A 15,309-nucleotide genomic window follows, 5' to 3' on the forward strand; every position below is an offset into this window, starting at 1 on the left:
TTGATAGAAAGTACACTTCGGGTACTTGTCAATTTCTTGGTAGATCTCTTGTGTCTTGGTCCTCCAAGAAACAAAACTCGGTATCCTTATCTACCGCTGAAGCGGAATACATTGCCGCTGGTTCATGTTGTGCTCAATTACTTTGGATGACCCAAACTCTTAAAGATTATGGGATATATGTGAAACATGTTCCATTGCTTTGTGACAATGAAAGTGCTATCAAAATTGGACATAATCCTGTGCAACATTCTCGAACTAAGCATATTGAAGTTCGTCATCATTTCATTCGAGATCATGTTGCTAAGGGTGACATTGATCTTAAGCATGTTCGCACCGAAAAGCAATTAGCGGATATATTCACTAAACCTCTTGATGAGAAAGTGTTTTGTAGGTTGAGAGGAGAATTGAACATCATTTATGCTTCAAACTTGGAGTAGAAACTCCATTGGATACATGCAAGACATGAGCTTATGACTAATCCTTGATATTTCTCTTATGATGAAAATCTTATATCTTGGACATATTTGCATCTTGCATGTTATCTAACCCATGTAGGTACTTGGTTGAATCAAATTCCATGAGATTGTAACCTACTCACATCTTGAGCAATCTCTACATCACCAAGTCTCTATACAAAGGTGGTTGAAGACAAGGAAGCACGGAACCATTCAAACATATCATTTGACAAATTCTATGTTGAGCTTCATGATTGTCATTTTTGGATACACAAGTGCTCTTCCTTGCAAGAACTAACCCATGTAGGTAGATGGACTCAAATTCCAAGTGGTGCTCCCAACTCTTGATGAGGCACATCAACCTTGAGCAACCCACATAAGTTCAACTACATGATCAACACCACCAACCAAGGTATGTTATTCCATCTTAGAGAAGCTTTACTCCAAGACATGAGCTAAAGCAACTCGACAAGATGTGAATACATCAAGATGCTTGAACAAAAAATGGTAACCCCATTTTGAGCTTAAACGATGAGTATGACCTATGATCAAGTGATCTCACTTGACTCCTAAGTCAATATACTCTAACATAGGTGACTTTGTTGCCGACCATCTCTAGATGAAGTTCTCTTATGTTCATCTCTGTGTTTTTGCATTTGTCTCATGCATATTTGTTTCCCCTTTCAAAAAAAAACTTCATCTAGATTTCTTTCTTTTCTTCTTGTTTGCTCTGCATTTTATGCATCCAATTCATTGCATATCATTTAGTTAATTCCTTGCAAATCTTTGTGAGATCCTACTAGACTAGTGAGCTGAGGTGCCAAGTGTTTTCTCTGCGATGAACTCGGTTCCACCGATTAGTTATTTTCGGTCCAACCGAATTCTTTTGGTAAAACCGAAGCATACAACTCGGTGCCACCGATTTCACCACAGGAAAAACAGTTTGCCACTTATTCTGTGTTTCGTCTGTTCTAGCTCTACTCAATGAATCTTGTCCTCTACAAGCATCACATTTTTACAAATGCTTTGTGCTGTGACTCAAGGATCAAACCCATTCACGACAAATTCTAGAAGCCCTTCTTGGAAATTGATGTCAAAGGGGGAGAGAGAGATCACATCAAAGCTTATCATTTAGAGAGAGATCACATCAGAGAATATCACTTCCACAGGGGGAGAGAGAGAGATCTCCAGGGGGAGAAAATACTCAAGTAGAAAGTATTTCTCAAGGATCCCAGATGCTTGGTGTTCAAGAAGAGAGATGCCACATGTCTTTTTGGGGTAAAGACATGTTCATATGTGCTTACTTGCATTAGTTTGCACTAGCTCTGTTCATTCATATTCTTCAGCTCTGATTTTCTGTTCCCTCTCTTCTCCCAGTATCCCATGCTAGATTCAGGGGGAGCAAGACATCTAAGGGAAAGAAATCATTTAAATTCATTGCATATCTTTACTCTTGGGGACATGTCTAATCCAACGTGGTACTTAGTACTCACTATGTACATGTCATCCCAGTCTTGGTATTCTTGTGGTTTCTTCTGTTTGCCCTGGTTAGTGGATGTACCTGTGTTATCTAACCTTGTTTGTGCAGGTTCATTCCATCCTAAGCCAACTCAAGACTACAAGGTAAGTATATGCATCACAATCATGTGTATGAGGATTTCTTGCTGATGTACATACTGTTTGCAAGAAGGACTCATGAGCATGAAGGTATTTTCTTTAATATTCTTTGCTCTGATGCATATGGCCAAGATACATGTAACACATTGCTTACTCTGCCATGGTTATGCTCTAACATGCTTCTATATTCTATATTTCACATGATTGCATACATGTAGGGGGAGCCTTTGCTTGTTACATGTCTTTCCAAAGCTTTACTTGCTATTCTTTATATCCTTATCTAAAGCTTTGATGTATGTTGTCATCAATTACCAAAAAGGGGGAGATTGAAAGCACAAGTGCTCCCTAGGTGGTTTTGGTAATTAATGTCAACATATCTCTTGTTGGACTAACACTTCTATGTAGTATATTTCAGACAAGTTCAACAATGAAGTGGCATGGACTAAAGGATGTGGAACTCCTTCAAGATGCTAAGGACAAGGGATTGGCTAAAGCTTCAAGCTCAAGACTCTTCATTTTACATTTCAGTGATCCAAGATCACATTGAGTCTATAGGAAAAGCCAATACTATCAAGGAGGGATGAGGTGTTGCTTAATGAGCCTCTTGCTTCATGTGCTTAGTGGTATGCTCCAAAACCCTCAACTACTTTCTCACATCCACATATGACCTAAACCTAAAGCCAAAATCGGTCACACCGATTCTTTCTATCCGGCGCCACCGAGTTCAGATGTCATAGCCACTGCCACAAACCCTAGGCAAATCGGTTTCACCGATAGGGATCTCGGTCTCACCAAGATGGGATTGTAATCTCTCTGTGTATGTCCATTATCAAAATCGGTCTTACTGAGTTTGAGCAATCGGTCCTACCGAGATTACAATGCAAACTCTCTGGTTAACTTATTACCAAAATCGGTCCCACCGAGTTTGAGTAATCGGTCCCACCGAGTTTGCCTGACCAACTCTCTGGTTAGCTAATTACCAAAATCGGTCTTACCGAGTTTGTGTAATCGGTCTCACCGAGATTACGTTATGCCCTAACCCTAACCATATCGGTCCTACCGAGTTGCATTTCGGTCCCACCGAAAATCCTAACGGTCACTAGGTTTACCAAATCGGTCTGACCGAGTTTGTTGATTCGGTCCCACCGAGATTGGTAAATTGTGTGTAATGGTTAGATTTTGTGTGGAGGCTATATATACCCCTCCACCTCCTCTTCATTCGTGGAGAGATCCATCAGAACAAACTTACACTTCCAATTTACCAGTTCTGAGAGAGAACTACCTACTCATGTGTTGAGGCCAAGATATTCCATTCCTACCATATGAATCTTGATCTCTAGCCTTCCCCAAGTTGCTTTCCACTCAAATCTTCTTTCCACCAGATCCAAATCCTATGAGAGAGAGTTGAGTGTTGGGGAGACTATCATTTGAAGCACAAGAGCAAGGAGTTCATCATCAACGCACCATTTGTTACTTCTTGGAGAGTGGTGTCTCCTAGATTAGCTAGGTGTCACTTGGGAGCCTCCGACAAAGATTGTGGAGTTGAACCAAGGAGTTTGTAAGGGCAAGGAGATCGCCTACTCCATGAAGATCTAGCGCTAGTGAGGCAAGTCCTTTGTGGGCAACGACCATGGTGGGATAGACAAGGTTGCTTCTTCGTGGACCCTTCTTGGGTGGAGCCCTCCATGGACTCGCGCAACCGTTACCCTTCATGGGTTGAAGTCTCCATCAACGTGGATGTACGATAGCACCACCTATCGGAACCACGCCAAAAACATCCGTGTCTCCAACTGCATTTGAATCCTCCAAAACCCTTCCCTTTACATTCTTGCAAGTTGCATGCTTTACTTTCCGCTGCTCATATACTCTTTGCATGCTTGCTTGCTATATGTTGTGAATGTTCAACTTGTGCCTAAACTCCACTTAAACTTAAAGAAGTTAAAAAACTGCAACTTTGGTACTTAGTGTCTAATCACCCCCCTCTAGACACCTCTTCTCAAGGTCCTACATATGTACTCATTGAAAAATCTTATCAAGCGTCTTGATCTATCTATATAAATCTTGATGCTCAATCTGTAAGTAGCTTCACCGAGTTCTTGCTTTGAAAAACTCTTATTCAAGTATCCTTTTATGCTATCCAGAATTTCTATATCATTTCCAATCAACAATATGTCATCTACATATAGTATTAGAAATGCTACAGATCTCCCACTCACTTTCTTGTAAATACAGGCCTTTCCAAAAGTCTGTATAAAACCATATGCTTTGATCAACTCATCAAAGCGTATATTCCAACTCCGAGATGCTTGCACCAGTCCATTGATGGATCGTTGGAGCTTGCACATTTTGTTAGCACCTTTTGGATCGACAAAACCTTATGGTTGCATCATATACAACTTTTCTTCTAGAAATCCATTCAGGAATGCAGTTTTGACATCCATTTGCCAAATTTCATAATCATAAAATGCGGCAATTGCTAACATGATTCGGACAGACTTAAGCATCACTACGGGTGAGAAAGTCTCATCGTAGTTAACCCCTTGAACTTGTCGAAAACCTTTTTGCGACAAGTCGAGCTTTGTAGATAGTAACACTACTATGAGTGTCTGTCTTCCTCTTGAAGATCCATTTATTTTCTATGGCTTGCCGATCATCGGGCAAGTCCACCGAAGTCCACACTTTGTTCTCATACATGGATCCTATCTCAGATTTCATGGCCTCCAGCCATTTCGCGGAATCTGGGCTCATCATCGCTTCCTCATAGTTCGTAGGTTCGCCATGGTCAAGTAACATGACCTCCAGAATAGGATTACCGTACCACTCTGGTGTGGATCTTACTCTGGTTGACCTACGAGATTCGGTAGTAACTTGATCTGAAGTTTCATGATCAATATCATTAGCTTCCTCACTAATTGGTGTAGAAATCACTGGAACTGATTTCTGTGATGAACTACTCTCCAATAAATGAGTAGGTACAGTTACCTCATCAAGTTCTACTTTCCTCCCACTCACTTCTTTCGAGAGAAACTCATTCTCTAGAAAGGGTCCATCTTAGCAACGAATATTTTGCCTTCGGACCTGTGATAGAAGGTGTACCCAACAATTTCCTTTGGGTATTCTATGAAGATGCACTTCTCCGATTTGGGTTCGAGCTTATCAGGTTGAAATTTTTTCACATAAGCATTGCGACTCCAAACTTTAAGAAACAACAGCTTAGGTTTATTGCTAAACCATAGTTCATACAGTGTCGTCTCAACGGATTTTGATGGTGCCCTATTTAAAGTGAATGCAACTGTCTCTAATGCATAACCCCAAAACGATAGTGGTAAATCGGTAAGATACATCATAGATCGCACCATATCCAATAAAGTGCGGTTACGACGTTCGGACACACCATTACGCTGTGGTGTTCCATGTGGCATGATCTGTGAAACTATTCCACATTGTTTTATATGAAGGCCAAACTCGTAACTCAAATATTCGTCTCCACGATCAGATCGTAGAAACTTTATTTTTCTTGTTACGATGATTTTCCACTTCACTCTGAAATTCTTTGAACTTTTCAAATGTTTCAGACTTATGTTTCATCAAGTAGATATACCCATATCTGCTCAAATCATCTGTGAAGGTCAGAAAATAACGATACCTGCCACGAGCCTTAACACTCATCGGATCGCATACATCGGTATGTATTATTTCCAATAAGTCAGTAGCTCATTCCATTGTTCCAGAGAATGAAGTTTTAGTCATCTTGCCCAAAAGGCACGGTTCGCAAGCATCAAATGATTCATAACCAAGTGACTCCGAAAATCCATCTTTATGGAGTTTCTTCATGCGCTTTACACCGATATGACCCAAACGGCAGTGCCACAAATAAGTTGCACTATCATTATCAACCTTGCATCTTTTGACATCAATATTATGAATATGTGTATCACCATGATCAAGATTTAATAAACCATCAACATTGGGTGTATGACCATAGAAGGTTTTATTCATGTAAACAGAATAACAATTTATTCTCTGTCTTAGATGAATAATCGTATCGCAATAAACATGATCTAATCATATTTATGCTCACGCAAACACCAATAACAATTATTTTGGTTCAACACTAATCTCAAAAATATAGGGAGTGTACGATGATGATCATATCAATCTTGGAATCACTTCCAACACACATCGTTATTTCACCCTCAACTAGTCTCTGTTTATTCTGTAACTCCTGTTTCGAGTTACTAATCTTAGCAACCGAACAAGTATCAAATACTCAGGGCCTACTATAAACACTATTAAGGTACGCATCAATAACCTGTATATCAAATATACCCTTGTTCACTTTGCCATCCTTCTTATCCACCAAATATTTAGGGCATTTCCGCTTCCAGTGACCATTTCCTTTGCAGTAGAAGCACTTAGTTTCAGGCTTCGGTCCAGCTTTGGGCTTCTTCACGGGAGTGACAACTTGCTTGCCATTCTACTTGAAGTTTCCCTTTCTTTCCTTTTGCCCTTTTCTTGAAACTAGTGATCTTGTCAATCATCAACACTTGATGTTCTTTCTTGATTTCTACCATCGTCGATTTCAGCATCACGAAGAGCTCGGGAATCATTTTCGTCATCCCTCACATACTATAGTTCATCATTAAGTTCTACTAACTTGGTGATGGTGACTAGAGAACTCTGTCAATCACTATCTTATCTGGAAGATTAACTCCCACTTGATTCAAGCGATTGTAGTACTCAGATAATCTAAGCACTTGCTCACTAGTTGAGCAATTCTCCTCCATATTTTAGGCGAAGTATTTGTCAGAGGTCTCATACCTCTTGACACAGGCATGAGTATGAAATATCAATTTCATCTCATGGAACATCTCATATGTTCCGTGACGTTTCAAAAACGTTTGTAGTCCCGGTTCTAAGCCATAAAGCATGGTGCACAAAACTATCAAGTAGTCATCATATTGAGCTAGCCAAACGTTCATAACGTCTGCATCTGCTCCTGCAATAGGTCTGTCACCTAGCGGTGCATCAAGGACATAAATCTTCTGTGCAGCAATGAGGATAAACCTCAGATCACGGATCCAATCCGCATCATTGCTACTAACATCTTTCAACATATTTTTCTCTAGGAACATATCAAAATAAACATAGGGAAGCAACAATGCGAGTTATTGATCTATAACATAATTTGCAAAATACTATCAGGACTAAGTTCATGATAAATTAAAGTTCAATTAATCATATTACTTAGACATCTCTCTAGTCATCTAAGTGATCACGTGATCCAAATCAACTAAACCATGTCCGATCATCACATGAGATGGAGTAGTTTTCAACGGTGAACATCACTATGTTGATCATATCTACTATATGATTCATGTTCGACCTTTCGGTCTCCGTGTTCCGAGGCCATATCTGTATATGCTAGGCTTGTCAAGTATAACCTGAGTATTTCGCGTGTGCAACTGTTTTGCACCCGTTGTATTTGAACATAGAGCCTATCACACCCGATCATCACGTGGTGTCTCAGCACGAAGAACTTCCGCAATGGTGCATACTCAGGGAGAACACTTCTTGATAATTAGTGAGAGATCATCTTAAAATGCTACCGTTAAACTAAGCAAAATAAGATGTATAAAAGATAAACATCATATGCAATCAAAATATGTGACATGATATGGCCATGATCATCTTGCGCCTTTGATCTCCATCTCCAAAGTACTGTCATGATCTCTATCGTCACCAGCACGACACCATGATCTTCATCATCTTGATCTATATCAATGTGTCGTCACATGGTCGTCTCGCCAACTATTGCTCTTGCAACTATTGCTATCGCATAGCGATAAAGTAAAGCAATTATCTGGCACTTGCATCTTATGCAACTAAGAGACAACCATAGGGCTTATGCCAGTTGCCGATAACTTCAACAAAACATGATCATCTCATACAACAACTTATATTTCATCACGTCTTGACCATATCACATCACAACATGCCCTGCAAAAACAAGTTAGACGTCCTCTACTTTGTTGTTGCAAATTTTACGTGGCTGCTACGGGCTGAGCAAGAACCGTTCTTACCTACGCATCAAAACCACAACGATAGTTCGTCAAGTTAGTGTTGTTTTAACCTTCTCAAGGACCGGGCATAGCCACACTCGGTTAACTAAAGTTGGAGAAACAGACACCCGCCAGCCACCTGTGTGCAAAGCACGTCGGTAGAACCAGTCTCGTGTAAGCGTACGCGTAATGTCGGTCCGGGCCGCTTCATCCAACAATACTGCCGAACCAAAGTATGACATGCTGGTAAGCATTATGACTTGTATCGCCCACAACTCATTTGTGTTCTACTCGTGCATATAACATCTACGCGTAAAACCTAGGCTCGGATGCCACTGTTGGGGAACGTAGTAATTTCAAAAATATTCCCACGCACACGCAAGATCATGGTGATGCATAGCAACGAGAAGGGAGAGTGTAGTCCACGTACCCTTGTAGACCGAAATCGGAAGCATTATAACAACGCGATTGATGTAGTCATACGTTTTCACGATCCGACCAATCCAAGTACCAAACGTACGGCACCTCCGAGTTCAGCACACGTTCAGCTCAATGACGATCCCCGGACTCCAATCCAGCAGGGTGTCGGGGAAGAGTTCCGTCAGCACGATGGCGTGGTGACGGTGATGATGTTCTACCGATGCAGGGCTTCGCCTAAGCACCGCTACGATATGACCGAGGTGGAATATGGTGGAGGGGGGCACCGCACACGGCTAAGGAACGATCACAAAGATCAACTTGTGTGTCATGATGTGCCCCCTGCCCCCGTATATAAAGGAGGGAGGGGGGAGGTGCTGCCGGACCCTAGGGGTGCGCCTGGAGGAGTCCTACTCCCACCGGGAGTAGGACTCCCCCCTCTTGCCTTGTTGGAGAAGGAAGGGGGAAGGGGGAAAGAGGGAAGGCCCCCCCTTCCTTGTCCTATTCGGACTAGGGGTGAGGGGGCGCGCGGCCTGCCATGGCCGGCCCTCCTCTTCTCCCTTAGGGCCCATGTAGGCCCATTAACCCCCCCCCCCGGGGGGGGGGGGGGGTCCGGTAACCCCCCAGTACTCCGGTAAAATCCTGATTTCACCCGGAACGATTCCGATATCCAAATATAGGCTTCCAATATATCAATCTTTATGTCTCGACCATTTCGAGACTCCTCGTCATGTCCGTGATCACATCCGGGACTCCGAACAACCTTCGGTACATCAAAACTCATAAACTCATAGTATAACTGTCATCGAAACCTTAAGCGTGCGGACCCTACGGGTTCGAGAACTATGTAGACATGACCGAGACACGTTTCCGGTCAATAACCAATAGCGGAACCTGGATGCTCATATTGGCTCCTACATATTCTACGAAGATCTTTATCGGTCAAACCGCATAACAACATACGTTGTTCCCTTTGTCATCGGTATGTTACTTGCCCGAGATTCGATCGTCGGTATCTCAATACCTAGTTTAATCTCGTTATCGGGAAGTCTCTTTACTCATTAGGTAATGCATCATTCCGTAACTAACTCATTAGCTACATTGCTTGCAAGGCTTATAGTGATGTGCATTACCGAGAGGGCCCAGAGATACCTCTCTGACAATCGGAGTGACAAATCCTAATCTCGAAATACGCCAACCCAACAAGTACCTTCGGAGACACCTGTAGAGCACCTTTATAATCACCCAGTTACATTGTGACATTTGGTAGCACACAAAGTGTTCTTCTGGTAAACGGGAGTTGCATAATCTCATAGTCACAGGAACATGTATAAGTCATGAAGAAAGCAGTAGCAACATACTAAACGATCAAGTGCTAAGCTAATGGAATGGGTCAAGTCAATCACATCATTCTCCTAATGATGTGATCCCGTTAATCAAATGACAACTCTTTGTCCATGGCTAGGAAACATAACCATCTTTGATAAACCAGCTAGTCAAGTAGAGGCATACTAGTGACACTTAGTTTGTCTATGTATTCACACATGTATCATGTTTCCAGTTAATACAATTCTAGCATGAATAATAAACATTTATCATGATATAAGGAAATAAATAATAAATTTATTATTGCCTCTAGGGCATATTTCCTTCAGATAGGAAAGTAAAAGATTGCAAAATAGTAGATCAGAAACTAGTAAGATGTAAAAGAGATTCAATATAATGAAAAAGAGACCCCGGGGCCATAGGTTTCACTAGTGGTTTCTCTCAAGATAGTGAATATTACGGTGGCTGAACAAATTACTGCCGATCAATTGATCGAAAAGCGCAAAGTTACGATGATATCCAAGGCAATGATCATGAACATAGGCATCACGTCTGTGTCAAGTAGACCGAAATGATTCTACATCTACTACTATTACTCCACACATCGACCAACTCCTGCCTGCATCTAGAGTATTAAGTTCATGAAGAACAGAGTAACTGTATCAAGTAAGATGACATGATGTAGAGGAATTAGCTCAAGCAATATGATGAAAACCCCATCTTTTTATCCTCGATGGAAACAATACAATACGTGTCTTGTTGCCCCTATTGTCACTGGGAAATGACACCGCAAGATTGAACCCAAAGCTAAGCACTTCTCCCATTGCAAGAAAGATCAATCTAGTAGGCCAAACTAAACCGATAATTCGAAGAAACTTGCAAAGATATCAAATCATGCATATAAGAATTCAGAGAAGAACCAAATAATATTCATAGATAATCTGATCATAAATTCACAATTCATCGGATCTCGGCAAACACACCGCAAAAGAATATTACATCGAATAGATCTCCAAGAACAACAAGGAGAACATGGTATTGAGAATCAAAGAGAGAGAGAGAGAAAATCATCTAGCTACTAGCTATGGACCCGTAGGTTTGTGGTAAACTAATCACGCTTCATCAGAGAGGCAATGGTGTTGATGAAGAAGCCCTCCATGATCGAATCCCCCCCGGCAGGACGCTGAAAAAGGCCCCTAGATGGGATCTCACGGGTACAAAAGATTGTGGCGGTGAAAAAATAGTTTCGTGGTACCCCTTAATGTTTTTAGGGTATAACAGTACATATAGGCGAAGGAGTTAGGTCAGGGGAGCTACTAGGGGCCCACGAGGTAGGGGGCGCGCCCTCCTGCCTCGTGGCCGCCTCGTTGCGTTTCCGAATTCATCTCCAAGTCTTCTGGTTTCCTTCTGATCCAAGAAAGATCATCACGAAGGTTTCATTCAGTTTGGACTTAGTTTGGTATTCCTTTTCTGCGAAACTCTAAAATAGACAAAAAAACATAAACTGACACTGGGCTCTCGGTTAATACGTTTATCCCAAAAATAATATAAAATAGCATATTAATGCCTATTAAACATCCAAAATAGATAATATAATAGCATAGAACAATCAAAAAATATAGATACGTTGGAGACGTATCAGCCACCGTCACACAACGCCAACCAAGACGTTGAACCTAACAAAAAAGGAGAACATGGTCCCTCCCGCCAGAGGGGGGCCGAGATCCTCTGCACCTCCATGGCCCAAAGGCCATCGGAGGTGGGGCGGATCTATGGCGGCGCCGCCGGAAGGAGGGAGAAGACTTTTCTTGAGATTCACTCAACTAACTACTTCTATACTTTTTTACTTTTGAATATACTAATGAAATTAATATTTTTTAAAGGAATATAACTTAGCATAAAATTCTACGATGGTCGACCTATGCAAAGATTCAAAAGAGTGTGCCTATGTAAAATGCTAGATTTAAGATATATTTTTGTTTTTTAAGAACTATGCAAAATTACAAAAATGAAAAACTTTTCTTCCATATAAACAACATAAAGGTAAGTAAGTCAAGACAACTGCGGTTTTTTCTTTATGTTTCAATTTTGTTAGGTGTTTCAATTATGTTTGTCAAGCCCAAGCATATGCAATAATAATAATAATTAGAAGCACCAAGCAATATAGACGTTCCCGTCACCACCACCACTACCACTACATGTACACACTCACTCAAAGCATCTACAATGGGACCCCCCATACACGTCCCAAATGTCCGGGATGGTTTTCCGGTCACTGGCCCGACGAGAAAGTGCCACCCCCGCACCTCACAAATCTGGCCCAAACGCCCAGACTAACTGACAGTCCCCATATCTGGGAAGGATATGAGGACGCCCGAACATGCTCGAACACACCCTCCATGTAGGACTGACCGCAAGGGCCCACACAGTCACACGCAGAGATTGTCGGTCTGACGCGCGCCTCCTTCGGTCCTCGATGTGGACGCATTAATGGCTTTGCGTGGCGTCATTCCAGTGTGCCACTCGAGGGCAAGTCCGGCTATTTAAGTCGGACAACGGCAACCTAACCCTAGCTCGTCCCCATTCCTTCCCTCTCCCTCCCACCCGTGTCGCAAGCTTCCATTCGCTCACTGTAGCCACTAGCCATGTCTCGACAGAGGATCACCACATACGCCAAGTTGATGCCGAAGCACCCGTTGCAGCTGTTGGAGGAGATCCGAGCTAGGGGTGCTGCTCGTGTCGTTGTCGGTCTGCCTCCGGATTCGCCGGAGCCAGAGGAGGAGAAGGAGGCTACCATGGAGGAAGACACCACTGCCATGCAGGAGGAGTCGAAGCCAGTGGCGGAGGGCGCATCCGAGGAGGAGGCAGTGGCAGGTCCGATGCCTGCGAGCTTTGGCATGGCCAACACCATGGTAGAGTTTGAGGTGGCCCAGGCGGAGGAGTTGCTGGAGTAGCAGGCCCTCCTCGAGTCCTTCGAGTCAGAGCATGAGGTGGAGGATGAGGACGAGTCGAACATGCGCATGCCTCCAATGACCACGAGGCCGATGGCTCCGGCACCAACTTCGTCGACATCTCAAACGACGAGGACGAGTAGTTTACGTCGATCATGCCTACTATAGTTGTTTGAGAAGAAACTTGAGAAATGTCCGGTTAGTGCCGGCGGGCGCGTCCAGACGCGTCCGCGGGCGTATAGGAGCTCGGAGATTCCAACTGTGGTTGTAGATGCTCTTAACTCGCTTCAAGATCGAGGTAACCACCATACACGGACTGCTTTTGATGGGGACATCATTTCCCACTATGTGAATATTCTACCTTAATGAAGCACACAAGAACATTAAAGTTGAGATTCAACCCCTAGTGGTTTAAGTTATAGTCACCCTCCTAACCATGTAACCACATGTTGATTCACGTGTATAGATAATAGGCTGTTTGGAATCATACAGATTTAAATAGGATTAAAATCTCAAAAAGTAGATGATACCCGATTGTTGCAGGAATTGGTCGCTATATATTTTGATGAAGTTGGAACATGAATATTTGATTATTTTATGGATGAACATTATTTATAGAATATAAGTAGTGTGATAATTTTCACACACGTGGTTGCATATTGTGGTGGATTTTTCATGCATGGTAGTATGTGGAGGTAACCCTTTTTGCATGCATAGTTGCATGCTGAGATAAATAGAAAATAGTATGTAGGATACGCAAATCGGAGTGAACCTATGATATTTGTACTACCTAGACTTTTTATGCGACAAGGATCAGATTTATTATAAAGATTGGCTGAGAGTACAAAACACCCAAACATAATAAAAATTACATCGAGGTCCATGGACCACCGAACGACCATTGTCGCCGCCAGAGCGAGCCACGATGCGCTGCTGTCGCCGCTCCCATACCAGAGCTGGCCTGACCTTGTCAATGACAACTGAGAAGTTTTCGTGCACGTGCCCCTAGGGACCAGCGCCCTGGAGCTGCAGTCGTTGCCTTTGAATCCTTGAATAAATCTGAAGAACCCGACACCAATATTGCTGTTGCGTACGCACGGCGAGAAACCCTAACCTCGCCGCCCCAGGGAGCTCCGTCTAATTCGTCCCAACGGATGAATTTGAGGAGGATAGGAGCCCGGAAGATTGACTGGAAAACGGAGCGCCGCCATCCGTCCAAACGCCGCCCCAGTGAGGACTAAAACCCTACCTATCTACTAGGAGGAGCCAAGACACCAGGAATCTCCTCCCCGCCACCGGCCGCCGGAGCGGCAAGTGGAGGGGAGGTGAATCCACGGGCTCATCGCCAGTAGATGATATCCGATTGTTGCAGAAATTGGTCGCTATATATTTTGATGAAGTTGGAACATGAATATTTGATTATTTTATCGATGAAAATTATTTATAAATATAAGTAGTGTGATAATTTCCACATGCATGGTTGCATATTGTGGTGGATTTTTATGCATGGTAGTATGTTGAGGTGACCCTTCTTCCATGCATAGTTGCATGCTCAGATAAATAGAAAATAGTGGGCGCCACTCTCTTAGGTACGTAGGATATGCAAATCGGAGTGAACCTATGATATTTGTACTACCTAGACTTTTTTGCGACAATGATGAGATCTATTATAAAGATTCGCCGGGAGTACAAAGTGCCTCAAACATAATAAAAATTATATCAAGGTCCAGGGCCATCGAACGACCATTGCCGCCGCTAGAACGAGCCACGATGCGCCGCTGTCGCCGCTCACATACCGGAACCGGCCTGACCTTGTCGATAACAGCCGTGAAGTTTTCATGCACATGCCCCTAAGGACCAGCGCCATGGAGCCGCAGTCGTTGCCTTTGAATCCTAGAATAAATCTGAAGAACCCGACACCAAATATTGCCGTTGCGTACGCACGGCGAGAAACCCTAACCTCGCCGCTCCAGGGAGCTGGTAGGAATGTATGCTGGAGCTTCGTCTAATTCGTCCCAACGGATGAACTTGAGGAGGATCGGAGCCTAAAAGACTGACTCAAAAATGGAGCGCCGCCATCCGTCCAAACGCCGCCCAGTCAGGACTAAAACTCTACTTATCTAATAGGAGGAGCCGAGACACCGAGAATCTCCCCCCCGCCACCGGCCGTCGGAGCGGCAAGCGGAGGGGAGACGATTTCATTGGCTCACTGCCGAAGATCGAGAGGAGGAAGGCTTTCCCAAACCGTCTTGGGGGAGAGGAAAGAAAAGCTAAATTCCAGGGTAGTTTTCTTATACTGATTTTGTACTATCCAGAGTTCACAGGAGCTTTCATGGGTTTCAAAAAGTTTGCTTCGTTGAGGCGGGGACCTAGAGACAACATCAAGCTATGCTATGCTCATGACGCGCCGGTGGTGGATGTAGGAGGAAAAATATTTAAGAATGTTTTTCCTATTTTTTTGTAAGGGTGCGTTTGTAAGGA

This window comes from Triticum aestivum, chromosome 7B, assembly GCF_018294505.1.
Source record: "Triticum aestivum cultivar Chinese Spring chromosome 7B, IWGSC CS RefSeq v2.1, whole genome shotgun sequence".
In the NCBI taxonomy this organism is placed as follows: Eukaryota; Viridiplantae; Streptophyta; class Magnoliopsida; order Poales; family Poaceae; genus Triticum; species Triticum aestivum.